We start from the raw sequence: 14902 nt of genomic DNA on the forward strand, positions 1-14902 counted from the left end.
ATTCCGGCACAATCATTTTGAACGATTATTAGAAGTCTTTTAAACTGTTTGCTGACGTTCACTAGGTTGTATATATACTTCAAATCAGATATACTCAAATGCGTCTTATTTAAATTTTGGGTAAAATGTTATTTCTCGTGTTTGTAACTAATTGCACATCTAGACATATTCCACTTATTTGCAGGAGTCTGACTTAACATCGGCAGCAAGGAACAAGCCGTTTGTGCACATTTATCGTAAATGTTACTTTCTCAGTGCAATAAAACCAAGCGTACCTAAGGTATTGTAGGTGACCTTAATATTGAAGGAAACATTTCCTCCATCGGGCTTAATTTGCTTCATCGTACTGCAATGCCTGCAGCAACCACCGAGTGCGGCCTTCAACTGTTACACTTTTTTCTCAGGGTTATCCTATCTACTAAAGAAATTTTGCACCTAAAAGTGAGTTGACTTGTTTATTGGCTAACAGCCTTATCCAGTAAGGCAATAAATTATTATTTTACCCGACAGTGGGCTCACAACGGCCCCTTCCCTGAGAGACACCAGAGTTGAAAACTCTAATCCTTCTTGCCACTAGGTGCGCATCGAAATATCTGACTCCATAGTGACAATGATAACAATTAAGGTTTATTTGTCCCCATTTTAGTGTTGCCGCTCGCAGGCAACATCATGATTACTCATCAAAAGAAAGAAACACCAAAAAAAGAAAGCTAGATTTCTTGCTAACAAATTCGATCTTACCCTTTGAAGGTGAGGGTGTTAGTTGTGCGTGACAAAAAAATCACCTTTTATGTACCCATAAGGGTGTTTAAATGTTTAATGCGTACCAGAAGACTTCACCGGCCATACTACATTGGGTCGAATGCACGGCGACAAGGTGAGAGAAAGTTTCGTGCAAGTAAGTTTTGAAGGACAATATCCATTGCAAACCGAAGGTTGCTGAGATATTCGACGTTGATTCTCACTCCTAAGCCTTCCCAGTCTAATGGCTTGAATACTTCTTCTGAGCATGCAGTGAATAGCATTGGACATAAAAATAGGTTGATGATGATGATGAAGGTCGCAGATTGACGCCATCATACCCAACTATTGAATGAAATATTGTAACTGAGTGATAATGAATTAGAAAACTAATAAATATAGCGTTCCTTGCACTTAAGGAAAAGCCTAACACATCACGAAGTACAATCGAAGTAATGAGCACAAGGCCATACGACGTTTACGTTGCGTTATCCAAAACATCTCTACAAAACGCTGTTCGCATTGCAGATATCAGGCTAGGTTGTATATAGATATCAGGCTAGGTTGTATTGTTCCTGTGAAAAGACAGAATGCACACATCTTAGATGACAATAAATTGACTTACTGAACGCTTTGTAATAAATAAAACTTATTTGAAATAAAACTGCAAATACCGACGTTGTCTGCTGACTGCTAGTAAAGAGTCTTCTGCGGAAGTTTATATATGTACGGTCGTCGATCGTGACAATAACGTTGTCAAAGTTATCGTGACAATGAAATAAGGCTACCGACTTACATCTGAGACTGAGAGATCATTCAGAAGGTCTAGATGCCGAGTATTCCTTTTTAACACCTGACATGACACGACAAGAACTTCATTTGAGTCCTGAGGAATTGAGATCTAGGGGAGCCGAAGGCTTCCCCAGATGAAGTCGGTGGCTCCGCCCACGATGGGACCGGGAGACGAAGTCCCGCCGCGATGTCGTGGGCCCTCTGGACAGCCTGGACTTGAATGTGAAGACTGCTGCTCTTGAGAGATTCCTCCCATTGCTCTTTCGTGATGGGTGGAGAGGCGTTAAGGGCTGGGCACAACCAGAGCATGCGATCAAAAGAGCATGAGTCATGACCACATTTGGGGCACGACTGTGAGTGGTCAGGGTATATCCTGTTAAGGCACTGATGAGTGGGGTACGAACGGGTTTACAGAAGTCTGAGTGTGCTAGCCTGATGTTTGTTCAATTTGGGGTGGGGGGGGGGGGGGGGGTGGAAATGTCATCCTGTCCAGACAATAATAGGAAACAATTTCGTGGACAGTACATAATGGATCTTTGCGGATATTGACCTCGTTCCGAGCCTGGCTACCCACGACAGCGTGGTACGTGAAATCGCGCGCTATCCGGTGGGCCTGCTCGTTAGGATTACATCCGAGCGGGTTGACTGAGCCATCTAGATGGGCTGGGAACCACGAGATGTGCTACACTTTTTCGCTACTTTTCCGAGTTCTTTGAAGTGCTTTGTTCACAATATTGTTCGCCTATTCAGACAGGAGGGCAACCAAGAAGGATCTAAATGCTGTGCGTGTGTCCGAGAAGACGATAGGGGGAAATTTTGCACTGTGAAAAGCAAGAGGGATCACCGCTTCCTCCGCCACAAGGACACACTTAGTATTAGACAGAAGCTGCATTAACCAGGTTGACCTTCGCGTCTACAACCGAGACAGCGAACTTACTTATCCCCACTGTCATCATATCTGGCAGCATCGACAAATAGGGGGCCTAGTTTGTGCTGATTGATCTTTTTTAAGGATGGACCTGGCTCTCGCGAATCTTCTACCCTCGTTATGCACTGGGTGGATGTTTCGCGGGACGGGTTCAACCACGATGTGAGTTCTGGTTTGCCGAGTCAAGCTAATTTTGGTCGCCGGTTCATGTCTGGGTTGAATACCCGCTTCTTCTAAAATCTTGATCCCTGGCTTAGAGGATGATAGTCTTTTTATTTGAGCCGCTGTGTGAGCTTCTATTAGCTCATCGATAGTGTTGTGGAGTTCTAGCTCCAGTAGCTTCTCGGTGCTCGTGGACTGCGGAAGGCCGAGCACGCGCTTGAGGCCGGTTCTGATCATGGAGTTGAGTTTGACCTTTTCCGCCTTACCCCAATTAAGGTACGGCGCGATGTAGGTAACATGACTTAGGAAGAATGCCTGGTAAGCTCTGAGCAGATTGTCCTCTTTGAGGCACCCTCTTCGATTTGAGACGCGGGTTACAAGTCTTAGGACATTACTAGCCTGTCCAGTGAGCCTGTTGAGGACCATCGAGTTACAGCACTTAGCATCAATGAGGAGACCTAGAATCTTGACCGAGTCCATCCTATAGGTACGGGATGTCCGTTCTTAGCTCGAATTTATATTGGCAGAGTTTTCAGAGGCTCCAGGTTTCTGACCCCTTGTCTGGACTGTCGGTATAACAGCAGTGCTGATTTAGCGGGGGAGAGTTCAAGGCCCGTGCTGGAAAGAAAGTCTTCCATAGCCTCCAACGCACTTTGTAACGAGTGTTCGAGCATGGCTAGCGAGCCACCCGGCGCCCAGATGGCGGCCGCATAAATGGCGTGACCCACGTTCGGGATTGAAGCGAGGCGAGTGGCGAGCTTGTGCATGGCTATATTGAATAGGAGTGGGGAGAGGACCCAGCCCTGCGGGGTGCCAAAGTTGCCTAGCTCGTAGGGCCTTCCCGAGATCGTGCCTAGTCGGAGGTCTGCCTTGCGATCCACGAGGAAATATTTGGTGTATTTATGAAAACGTTGACCCAGGTTAAGAGAGGAAATCTTTGTTACGATGTGTCTATGCGCGACCCTGTCGAAGGCCTTGGAAAGGTCAAGTGCGAGGATCCCTCTCACATCACGAGTCGTGTTATCAAAGATTGTTTTTTTTAAACATCAGCGCTCTTTTTTCTCTTCTGTCCCCTCTGGTGGCCTTGCGCTGTTAACCTGACTTTAAAGCATGTTTCACCAACAAGCCCAATCTTACACCCTTCTCTTAAGCAAAAGCATAGCGTCCCGTGTAGACAACGCCTGTCTAAAGCCGATTAGGTTGTGTCTAAAGAGCTCCTTGTTCTCAATATGTTCAGTGATCCTGTTATGTATCACGTGCACTCAACCTTGGCGATGCATGATTTAAGGGAGATGGGCCACAGGTTGTTTATATGTGGGGGTTTGCATGATTTGCGTATGAGTACCTACTTTTGCGGTATACGCCAGTCTACCGGGACCCGTCCAATTTTCCATACCTCATTGATTTCGGCCATGACTATCTCAATTGCCCTATCATCTAGGTTCCTCAGGAGTTTGTTCGTGACTCCTTCGGGCCCCGGGCCTGATCTACCATTTAGATATAAGAGAACATGCCTTATCTTTGATACGGTGAAGGGTTCGTCTAGATCAGCTGCCGAGAGTCCCATGTAGTTTACACGCTCTACCGGGCGATCCCCGTCTTTGGCTAGGGGGAGGCAGGTATGTGCTAAGTTGTTGGCTAATTGCCTCTCGGTGAGACCGATGGCTATTTGCTTATTTATGAGCCTATCCGTAGCGAGGCTTTTTTGTCTTGCTATGAAGTCACATTCTCCTAGCATTCCTGGGCACTGCACTATGTGAAACTTCATTGCCATGCCCTCCCGCAGTGATGCTGACAGAGGAATCGCCACTTGATAATCGTCCAGGTAGGGCATCGAGATCACTGTCGCGTCCACAAAGCACGATGTGTGGGGTAAGTACGATGTTGTGTTCAGAATGAAAAGCGTGATAACGAAATCTCGACCAACGGTATAAAAGTGTGACTTACACGGAAATGACGATGAAGCTTGTTCTTTATTTTATTTCTAAGTGGCCGCGAAATATGGTTTTGGAATGAGAATTCCTATGAAAAGCACGAGTTGTTTTCTGCAGGCAGAATGGACGTTCAACAGACATACAAAATCAGCTGACAGGCCTCCTGTGAACGCAAGAGGCAGTAGAAGGACAGCAATACGCGACGGATTAGCACGAGCCAGTGAACAAACATATGTACTGCGCTCCTGTGAGCGAAATGCGATGTTTCTTATAGTACCAGGATGCTCGCTCAAGAGAAAGTTGCAGAAAATTTATTTTCGTTACAATATTCTGATAAACATGAATAGTGTTACGGTAAATGCAAACAGCAACGGTTTGTGCTGCATGTTAGTCGTGTGGGCCTACGGCATTTCAAGCAGTTGAAAAGTTGGCAGAAGCCTTAGAAATATTTGTATTCGTGACATTAAATACAGGTGTAGTGTCCTATTGCTGTGGGTGGGTGCTGTTAGAACAGTATTGATGACACCAACGGATAAACGATATCAATTTGCTGCAAGCTCAGAGAACTGGTATAGGTTAAGGTAGCAGCGGGGCATAACGTAGTGGCCGTGATTCTGAAGCAAAGGAGAAAGCACGCTCCTTGAAAAAACATTACTAGAGATTATGAAGATCCAACGTACATGATGGAGTCTAATTGAACCGTTGCTTTATTGAAGCGGTATGTATTAAATCCTATACAACAAACGAATATGCAGACTGTTATGTTTTCTGTCATCCTATGCAACATGCAACTTTATGCAATACATACACATCAAAAACCACCACTTTCATTTCATGCAATTTTTCTGTTTATACGCTACACCGCTTGCAAGCTAAGCTGAAATGGAAACACAAAATCAGGCGGATGCACAGTATGAGATGTCTACACAATCAAGTCACGAGCAGGAAGGTGTTGTACGATGTTTTGGAAGTAAGAATGGCAATGAGAGATGTAGTAACAATTAAGGATTCTGTACCTGTTTTGTTCTAGCAGCGCATACCCAGTGGGATCCTCGAAATTATTCGAATAAAGAAATTCAATAAATTCAAGAAATTCAAAGAATCTGTTAAATAAAATGCGCTATTTCATTAAAAAGTCGGTGTACATTACAGGTACTTATGAGCCGACAATATATGTTTATGGTTTATGCAGTAATTTATTTGTTATTACGCAGAATAGAGGTACGCTTACTGGCACTACATCGTCAGTGAGCATAGAGGTGTTATAGAAGCCCGTTTGCTGGTACTCGCTTGCGGTGCTCATATAAACTTGGTATACATCCACAAATATAACCACCGTGATATCGACCGACCCAGCGGCAGACAGCAGATGAAGCCACGCCAAATCTTAGGGCGTACACAAACAAAGATTGAATTAAAAAAAAAAGATCAGCCGTTTCGCAATGTTTATCTAGGATATGAGTGTGGTGAATTAAAGTTTCAAGGACTTGGCTACATCTCAGCTTCATTAGTTCGAGACAGCACAACAGAAACGAGGCAAGACGGCGATGTTTGTAAAAATGCACGCCACCATATACGTAGGGCCCCTCCGTTTTAGGTTTTTTTATTTTTTGAATTTCTGGGAGGGGGGAGGGCAAATATGGGGTGCTATATTTCATGAATACAACCAGGGGAAAATCGGGGGCTTTGTTGTACGGCAGCCCAGAGTCCACGATTTGTTTTGTAAGTTTTGCAAACAATTCCCACAATTACCATGGTGCTCAATTATTATGGTAAGCTGGCGACAAAAATTGGGAACGTTTGCAATATCATTAGAGATACCAATAAACCAATAAATTCTGTTTAGAGAAGTCGGCACACATGCATTTCCTTCTAGCATGGTTGATTACTCTGTGTTATGTCGACAGCGCGAGCATGATTCTAAGTTGTGTTCGCAGTGAAACTATAGCCTTTCATCTTTACCTGCAGGTGCCAGTTGAATTTACATCAAGGAAAAACCTGATGGATGAACACGAACGATTTCAACCTGATTGCCTGCTCAATAAAGTTACTTGCGCTACCCAGTCACTGGATCCCAGCTTCTTTCAAAAAACTTGGTTTTAAGTTTAGGTATTACCCAAATCAAATCAGCACCCAAGGATTTTCAAGACCTCCAATAAATCAACTTTATAAAACAGCGAAATGAAACAGAGCACAAAAGCATGTAGAAATGATCTTCTTGAAGTTATTATTATGGGTGGGCCATAAGCCAATCGTTAAACGAAATCGAATACGGATTAAACAGTGCTACAGGCGAAGTGCAAGATATTCAAAATCCTTGTCGAATACCTTGCGAATAATGAACAGTAGAACGTCCTTGCAGGCTAGTTGGTCTAGCTGGTTGGTCTAGCTGTGCTAGTTGGTTCATACTGCGCGAAAAAACGAAGACAACTGCGCTCGTGGTGTACTGCGTGTTCCTACCACTTGTCCTAGCTTTTCCGCGGAGTTCTAACCTTCCGTCAAATAATGAACAGCTGTTTTCACCGTTATTACAAAATAATGTTCACATTCTTGCATTATTAACGTTGGGAAGTTTTTGTCATTAAATTACACGTTATATGAAGCCTTGCTCATTAAAAAGACAGATGCAATGACTAACCCTCGTACACATAAGGCAATAAAAATTGTTTTACACGACAGCGAGCACAAAACTACAGCTTCGCTAAGACAACCCATAGTAGGAAACTGTGCTCATTCTGGCCACCTGGTGTTCATAAAAATATCTGGCACGAAAGCTTGGCAGCGATACCAATTCAGGCTTGTTGAACGTCGTTTGCACGTCATCTGTCGCGGCAATCATAATAATTACTCGTCACGAAGAGCCACCAAAAATGTGGGTAGCTTGCACTAGTGGTGCAAGGCTGGAGTAAACAGTGGAGCTGGTGATCGACCTAGCTTCTTCCAGGATTTACTAGACTTGGCTAAGTTTTGCTAGGAAATACTAAGTGCTGCTAGCTAGGCACGGTATTCCGAATCGGCTCGCCGCCGACGCGCAGATTCTCGCTTGAACACGCGACGCTCTTCAAGTTGAGCGGCTTCTTTTTCGGGTGTCCGGATCTTCTTTGGCCGTACCATGTCAAGGCTACATGTATTCACCACAGAGTCAACGAGAGTTCTGCCGCTATCGTAGTGGCTCTGAGCGTTCTCTCCCCGGTGACGTCACGGCAAAGCTGCGCCTCCACACTTGCCGGGGCGTGGCCGGTCGAAGCCTGCCGAGCCACCGCCAGAGGCGCCTGCTGCAGTCACGGACACCACGTGCGTTCGGCGCGAACGCGGGGAAACGGGGAAACGCAAACGGCGTCGGCAGCACATCTGCGCGTTGCCTCGTTGGTGCTGCTACATTTTCTCTCTCTTTCATTTTCTCTTTCTCTCTCCCGAGCCTAGCGCGTGCATGCTCTCCTTCCATCTCCTTAGCGTCCCATGTTAAGGCAACATGTGCACCCGCGGCACGGAGAGGAGGTGAAGCACACGCCGCTCCGCGAGGTGGTTGCTAGGCAACGCGCGGTGACGTCATCGCCAGGCACAGTTTTTTGTTCGCACTACGCGGCCTAAACTATAAGAGCTTAAACAGCCTCCGCTGTTAACAAGAAAGCTTTGTCTCTTTCCATCAACGATTCTAACTTAGCATTTGAGGGTGAGGCTGTTAGTGGTATGGGACGAACAAAGCACCCATTATGCCCCCATAAAGGTGTTAAATGTTTAGTGTTTACCAGGAGACTTAACCAGCAACACCCCACTGCGTCGAATGCGCAGCGACAAGGATAAGCAAACTTCCGTAGATAAAGAATTTGAAGGTCACTGACTGACGCCATTTTACCCAATTATTCGATGAAACATATTAATAGATTATTATTCGGATATAAAACTAACTATAGCTTTTCTTGCATTCGGCGTCAAGCTTAACACATCACTAAGTACAGCCACTGTAGGCCACACAATGCCGAACAAGGTTTACGTTGCGTTATCCAACATGTGCCGAACAAATCGCTGCTCGCATCGAAAATAATTGGCTCAGTGCCGCCCCACGTGTAGTTTTACTTTCTCCCTTCCAGCGAAGCACACCTTAGAATACAGCCGGTTAGACAAAGTTACGCAGTCAGGTTACCGAACTTTGGTAAACAAGGTTACGCGAATGGACCTCATCCAAAAATGGTACGTATCATCCTTTCTGAGAGTCGCCTTGAGCGATGCAAGAATATTTTCTTTCTCTCACAGCGTTCCTATATAAGCAGCAGCGGACGCAATGCAAAGATCTTTGCTTCGAGTATAGACCCCCGCACTTGTGCCGATTAGTCTTGGATCGTCACTCGCCTGCAAGCCCCCAAAACACCACAATGAAGACAACGGTTCTTATACTTGCCGTGGTTCTTGTCTCAGCAGGTACGTTCGGAGGCGGCGAATTTTTTTGTAGCTCTTCTTCGGCAAGGGACTTAACCTACCTCTAAAGTTGTGTTTGCCAATCTAGAACACATTACTTTATTAGCTGAGCCGCTTTTATCTAGGCACTGGCCTGGATGCTCCTCAAGGACTATAGATGGCATTCGTTCATGCATGAGTATGAATGTTCGCATGAACACACTAAGTCCACAAATCTTGGATAACAATAAACTCACCTACTGAACGGTGTAACATAAATAAAGCTTAAGTGACTTTAATCTTCATACGCCTGATGATGTCCGCCGACCGCTATTTTTATACAGGGTGTTCCACGTAACTTCAGCAAGACTTTAAATATATGCAGATGCCACGTAGCTCGACTGAAACAAGGCAGTGTTGTTTGCCGTCGCTTGGAGATAGATTATTTTTTCCATACCGCCTAATTACATTATTAGTCTTAATTAATTAATCAACTTCTGAAATATTATATTTACATGAAAAGTGACAATGACAAAACTGTACAGCAACATGGAAAAAATTAGGGGCAGCTTCACACTAAGTGGTGCGAGCGAGAGAGTAGATTTTAATGAAGAGAAGGGAGGAGAGGTCGGCCTGGAGAGCGTGTCTCTAGCCTACTACTCTTCATAAGTGGTGCGAAGTCTGGGCAAACAGCGAAGATGGTTGCACTCCCCTAGCTTTAACCTTACTTTCCTTTGCTTAACAATTGGTTTGGCTTGGCTGGTTCTTAGACAAACTTATCCGACCCCGAGTATCGGGATGATACTCGGGGTCGGCGCGCACTCTTCTAAAGGCCACTTTATAGTCCGACGTAGCGTTAACGCGCGAGCGAGCTTGGCATGGGGACGCCAAGCCAGCGAAAGCGCAGCACTCTAGAGTCCGGCGCGAGGTGTGGCCGACGTATCCGGCGTTCTTCGGCATGCCCCGGCTGCAGCCGGAGTCGATATAGAGGGGTCGGTTTTTCGCGCCTTCCATACTCGCGGCTATCCACCAGCCCATCTTGCTCGACGAGACGCGGATGCGGTACATTCTGGGGGACGAGGCCGGCGCGAAATGACGACGGCTCCAGCCGGGGCACGCCGACATGCCCGGTTGCAATATATTAGCGCATAATTAAGGCTTTTATGAGTTCTTTATTCGATATTTTAAAAAGATAAAAATACTTGCGGAGTGATTCAGGCCTTCCATAATAAAAGACTAGGGGATAAATGAGCTTACAGGCACTTGTTCAGTATGCACGAGAAATAATTTGTCTTGGGACGCTTTCACTTTAGCTTTATTTACTGCTTTATTTTACCTTTCTTTACTGCTTCATTACTGCCCATTCCATAGAGCAAGTGAAATGTGGTTTACAACAAGCGTGCTGTTACAAGAGGAATCTGTCCCAAGACGCAGGTTGCACGTCGTGCCAATAAAAAAAATATATAAAAAATACAAGGATTAAAACGTCAAACGCGTATGGAAGGTTTCAGTCGATAGCACCCACGTGTGTTTCAGCTGGCCTGAGAGTGAGCAAAGTTCGCATGAATAGTGTGGGCGAACCATGGAGCCCATGGCCGACGCCCAGTGCGTATCCTCGGGAGAAAGCGTTTAAAAGGGCCACGGTATCTGAAAAGATATTTTTCGTCACAGGCATGCCGGCTGAAATGAAGTGCTACAAGCTACCTGTGCCTGTGCGACCTATGTAATATAATAAGACAATTCCAGGTTTCACGTCTGCGCTAGAAAAAAGTCAATTGTTTTGCTCATGTCATTACTTTTGCTCGCGACTGCACGCTGGACGAACACGTTCATACAGCACGACACAAGCCGCGCAGCGCCGGGATACGAATTTTGCCAGTGTTTAGTAGACGAAAATTAATTGCGGAAACAGCCGAAGATGTTCATTCGCCATGGGATACGCCTCTATGCACCAAGGCGATGCTGCGCTGTGCAAAGGAAAAGCCGTCCACTCACGCTGGGCCGCGCGTAATGTTGTAGCGGAAAAATTTCTCGAAGTGTTAATGCGGAATTGAACAAAATACTGCTAGTCGAAAACACCCGCATGCTTATACTGAGTGACATGAGTGACTACGTACGTATACGAAGCACGGAAAGCCCATTAAAATTAAGAGATACTTCTACATTCCATTAGCAATCCAATTTTTGAGGTGTAAATGCAAACTGTTTTTGTACAAGATATGTTCTAAACTTGAAGGGCATCCATGTAAGCGGATTTAAATATCCATCAACGCGTTTCTCGAAATTTCATTTGGTTTCTCGTGTGACTGTAAGTTTGATTATTGAAAATATTGAATTTTTAAGAGAAACTCAGTAGCCCATCCTCTGTCGAGAAAATAAGGGTAAGCGAAGCTTGTCGTGTGTGTATCTGACCTTCGTCAGGGCAACGTTCGGAAGACGTGGCCTCGGGATTCTCTGATCGTCGCTGACGGCGGGCTTCGGCTTCGGAAGTCCTCGCCTCGGGGTCGTCGGCTCTTCGCTGACGTGAGGCTCGGCTAGGGAAGGCCTCACGGACGTCGACGACAAGCCCTTTCACGAGCGAGTTCACGCGGGCGTTCATCAAACGCAGTTTGTGTCTTTGCAGAGCGCACCATGGGTGACCTTCTCATTTGTTCGCCAAAACTGATCTGAGGTGAGGGAAGCCCGGAGAAGCGAGCGCCAACCCGCTTTCCTTCCATGTCCTTAGGACCTCGCGACACACCAAACGAACCTGAATGGGCGCGCGCGTGTCACGTGATAACGCGTGTGGCATTTCCAATGCAGGTTTGCGCCGCACGTGATTTCTTTCTCTTTTTTCTCTATTTATTTCTGTCTTCCTCTCTTTCTTTCTTTTCTTTCTTTCTTTCTTTTTGGGTCTCTTTCTTCCTTTCTAGTCCCTGGCACGTGGCATTGAGCTTGGACCCTTTCTGCACTATCGCCAGGACCAGTCCATTTTTCAGCGTGACACCACCACCACCACCGCCGACACTTGCGAGCCTATAAAGCTTCGCTTAAAAAATTCATTACAGTGAATCGGGGATCCATCCTCCATGATGCTACAGCCACGTGGGCAGTCCTATCTCTATATTTCGCGGCGTCCACGTACACGACGTCGTTCGTGCCTACGATAGAAGCGCTGTGGAGGAAGACCATCTTCTGCGGCGTTAATTGACTGGTGGAAATAAATGTTATTTATCTCGCTCTCTCCAGTGAATCGGCTGCGAAAAGAGTAAATCAAATCCACCAAGCATGAGTGCAGGAGCTGTGTTATGAAGGAATGGAATATCCATGATATGCAAGTGTTGCGAGTCCGCTCTAAGGTTACCTTGGTACTACATCGAGAGTGCTTTCAGATATTCGGAGGAGTACTAGCACTCTGTTCTCAAGAAGTATGTTCACTCGGTTTGGGAGAGCACAAACATTCCTTTAGGGGGAGCACAGACACTTTGTATGGGAGCGTACTAACAGTCTATTTGGAGGAGTACAAGCATACTTTTGGGGGTATTACAAGCACTCGGGTTGGAGGAGTAGAAGCAACAGGTTGGGGGAGGTAGTAACACTCTTATGGGAGGAGTGCTAGTAGTGTTTGCGGGAGAGTACTAAAACTGTCAGGGAGGGGGGTGGGGGGGGGGGCCTTAAAATACACTCTCCTAACAGCGCTTGAAAACTCTGAGAAAGTCATTTAATTATGGGAAAAGCAAACACTCTATGAGAAGGTTTTCCAGGAACTATGTTTTTAGAGTGAATGTCTATGTAAGTCAAGTTTGTGCTTCGTGTTTCTTGTGGAACCACAGCGCGCTATAACGCATCTTTTATGTGGGCCGCCGACCTTGTACAAAGAGAATTGATATGTTTGATCCTAATCGTTTGCGACATAATTTTTTCCATACACAAATTTTTGCACCGAGGTACCGACCGACCGAGCGGCAAACTGCAGCTGCAGCCACGCAAAACTCTCGAGGGTAACCTGAGAAACTTTCGCTTTAAAACATGGCCGGCCGCTTCAAAATCTCTTCCTAGGATAGAGGTGGGGTGAACTTAGGTTTTAAAGACATGTGTACAGATCAGCACCACTGTTTCAGAACAGCACCGCAGAAAGGGGACAAAACGAGAAGAGGAAACGCTGCCATGATAGGCTGTGTCAGTCTGAAGTGCATTACTGAAACGATCTCCACAAGCGATTGCCAGATGCAAGTACACTGCTTCGAACGCAGAGTACTGATTCAACACGCAAAACCTTTTTATGACGTTTCCAATTCGTAGCCAGAAACACTAAAATAGATGATATCAAGCCAAAGAGAACACATTTTCAGGAGACTGGTTATGTGATAACCAACAAATTCTACCTAGGTATCATGACAGGGAGCCTTTGTACCAGCGCTGAGAAGTTTAAGTGGGGTCCTATAGCGTATGACGACAGCTGGGTGCCTTGACGCGGTTGGGTGCGCGTGATCGCAATGTGAAGCCTGCTTGACGCGGTCGGTCGGCCTGCGCTGCTTAAGATTTCAGCATATTCTGATCTGCATGTTTGTAGGGCAGCATACGGAGAAATATAGAATGTAATTCACTGCAAAATCTAGTCGACCACGCCTATAGTGCTGACGCTTCCCGGCGTCACCTGCTAGATATCCCTGTGTATAAGTGCACGCACGGCGTGGGCATCTTGGGAAGACTGTTCCGTTGTTGCGGTGCACTAACATGGCGGGCCTTCTTATTCAATTATATGGAAACTCCAGGTGAATTTCCGCCGTAGCCTTACCGTGATATTCCGTGTGAAGTCCAAGTGCGACAACATGGCAGCCGCTTGACGTATGCTGTAGGTGCGAGCGAAAGCTTGCGAGTGAGCCAAGAAATATGGTGGCTTGATGGTGCCTTTTCTTGCGTCTTCTCGCAAGGGAGTAAGGCGGGGAAGGTGCACGCCGTCTTCTCACGCATGCAACAGGGTGGAGGGGGATGAGCGGGGACATGTGCCAACGCCTCTTAGATAGCACGAGTCCTGTGAGCTTCGATCCATGACGGTATGATAGCTTGCCCGACTACCACAAAATCTAGTGGTGGTGCTCCCGAGTAAGCCGCGGTGATTTTGACGTCACCACTTTCGTCAGGCCGAGCATTGCAGTGGAAATTTCGGTTCAAGCGGCATGACGTCATGAAGCAGAGTGCGCAGGCGTGCTATCTAGGAGAGCTGGATGTTTGCGCAGGTTAGTGCGAATCTCCTCTTCTACTCCAGCTGCGGTGGCTGAACACGGCTACACATGTCCTATCTTGGAGACAATCTGCAGTGGATTCGAAGGCTAGCCGGACACAGATAGCTGATGGCTTGGTGAGCGCTGTGTTCTCCTGCGCACAGCTTGCGTTGAAATTAGAGGCAGTAAAAAAGGTAATTCGCTTACGGCTGCCACCACCCTTCATCACCCCAGCGTTCTGACAGCGAGTGTCCTCGGTCATCTAGTGAGACGTGTTCTTGCTTGCCTGTGCGAGCATGACAACGTGTTTGTTAATTTAGTTGGCAAGCGAATGTTTACAGCAGTTTATGCCCCTGATATTGCTGATTTATGCAGCTTGGCAAGGAAACAAGAATTCCGAATCGCCAGTCAGCCTCTAGAGTCTGTGAAGCAGTACGTTTATAATAGGTCAATTGCTCACAGGGTACCCTGATCATGAGAAGGAAATTTACAGAAGAATAAAATTGGGTTGGAGTGCACACGGCATGCATTGCCAAATTTTGACTGGGAGCTTACCACTGTCGTTGAAAATAAAAGTGTACAATCTTTGCATTCTACCGGTGCTAACATATGGGGCAGAAACTTGGAAGTTGACAAAGAAGCTCGACAGCAATTGAAGAACAGCACAAAGATCAATGGAACAAAAAAATGTTAGGCGTAACGTTAAGAGACAGGAAGAGGGCGGTGTGGATCAGAGAGCCAACGGG

General features: G+C 46.2%; 1 long non-coding RNA gene across 2 annotated transcripts in view; it reads left to right on the plus strand.

Annotated features, from left to right (window-relative positions):
* Positions 1-14902, plus strand: part of LOC119461398 (uncharacterized) — a 42500-nt gene that overhangs the window by 8147 nt on the left and 19451 nt on the right. The window lies entirely within an intron of this gene.

The sequence above is a fragment of the Dermacentor silvarum genome, chromosome 8 (assembly GCF_013339745.2).
Source record: "Dermacentor silvarum isolate Dsil-2018 chromosome 8, BIME_Dsil_1.4, whole genome shotgun sequence".
Lineage (NCBI taxonomy): Eukaryota > Metazoa > Arthropoda > Arachnida > Ixodida > Ixodidae > Dermacentor > Dermacentor silvarum.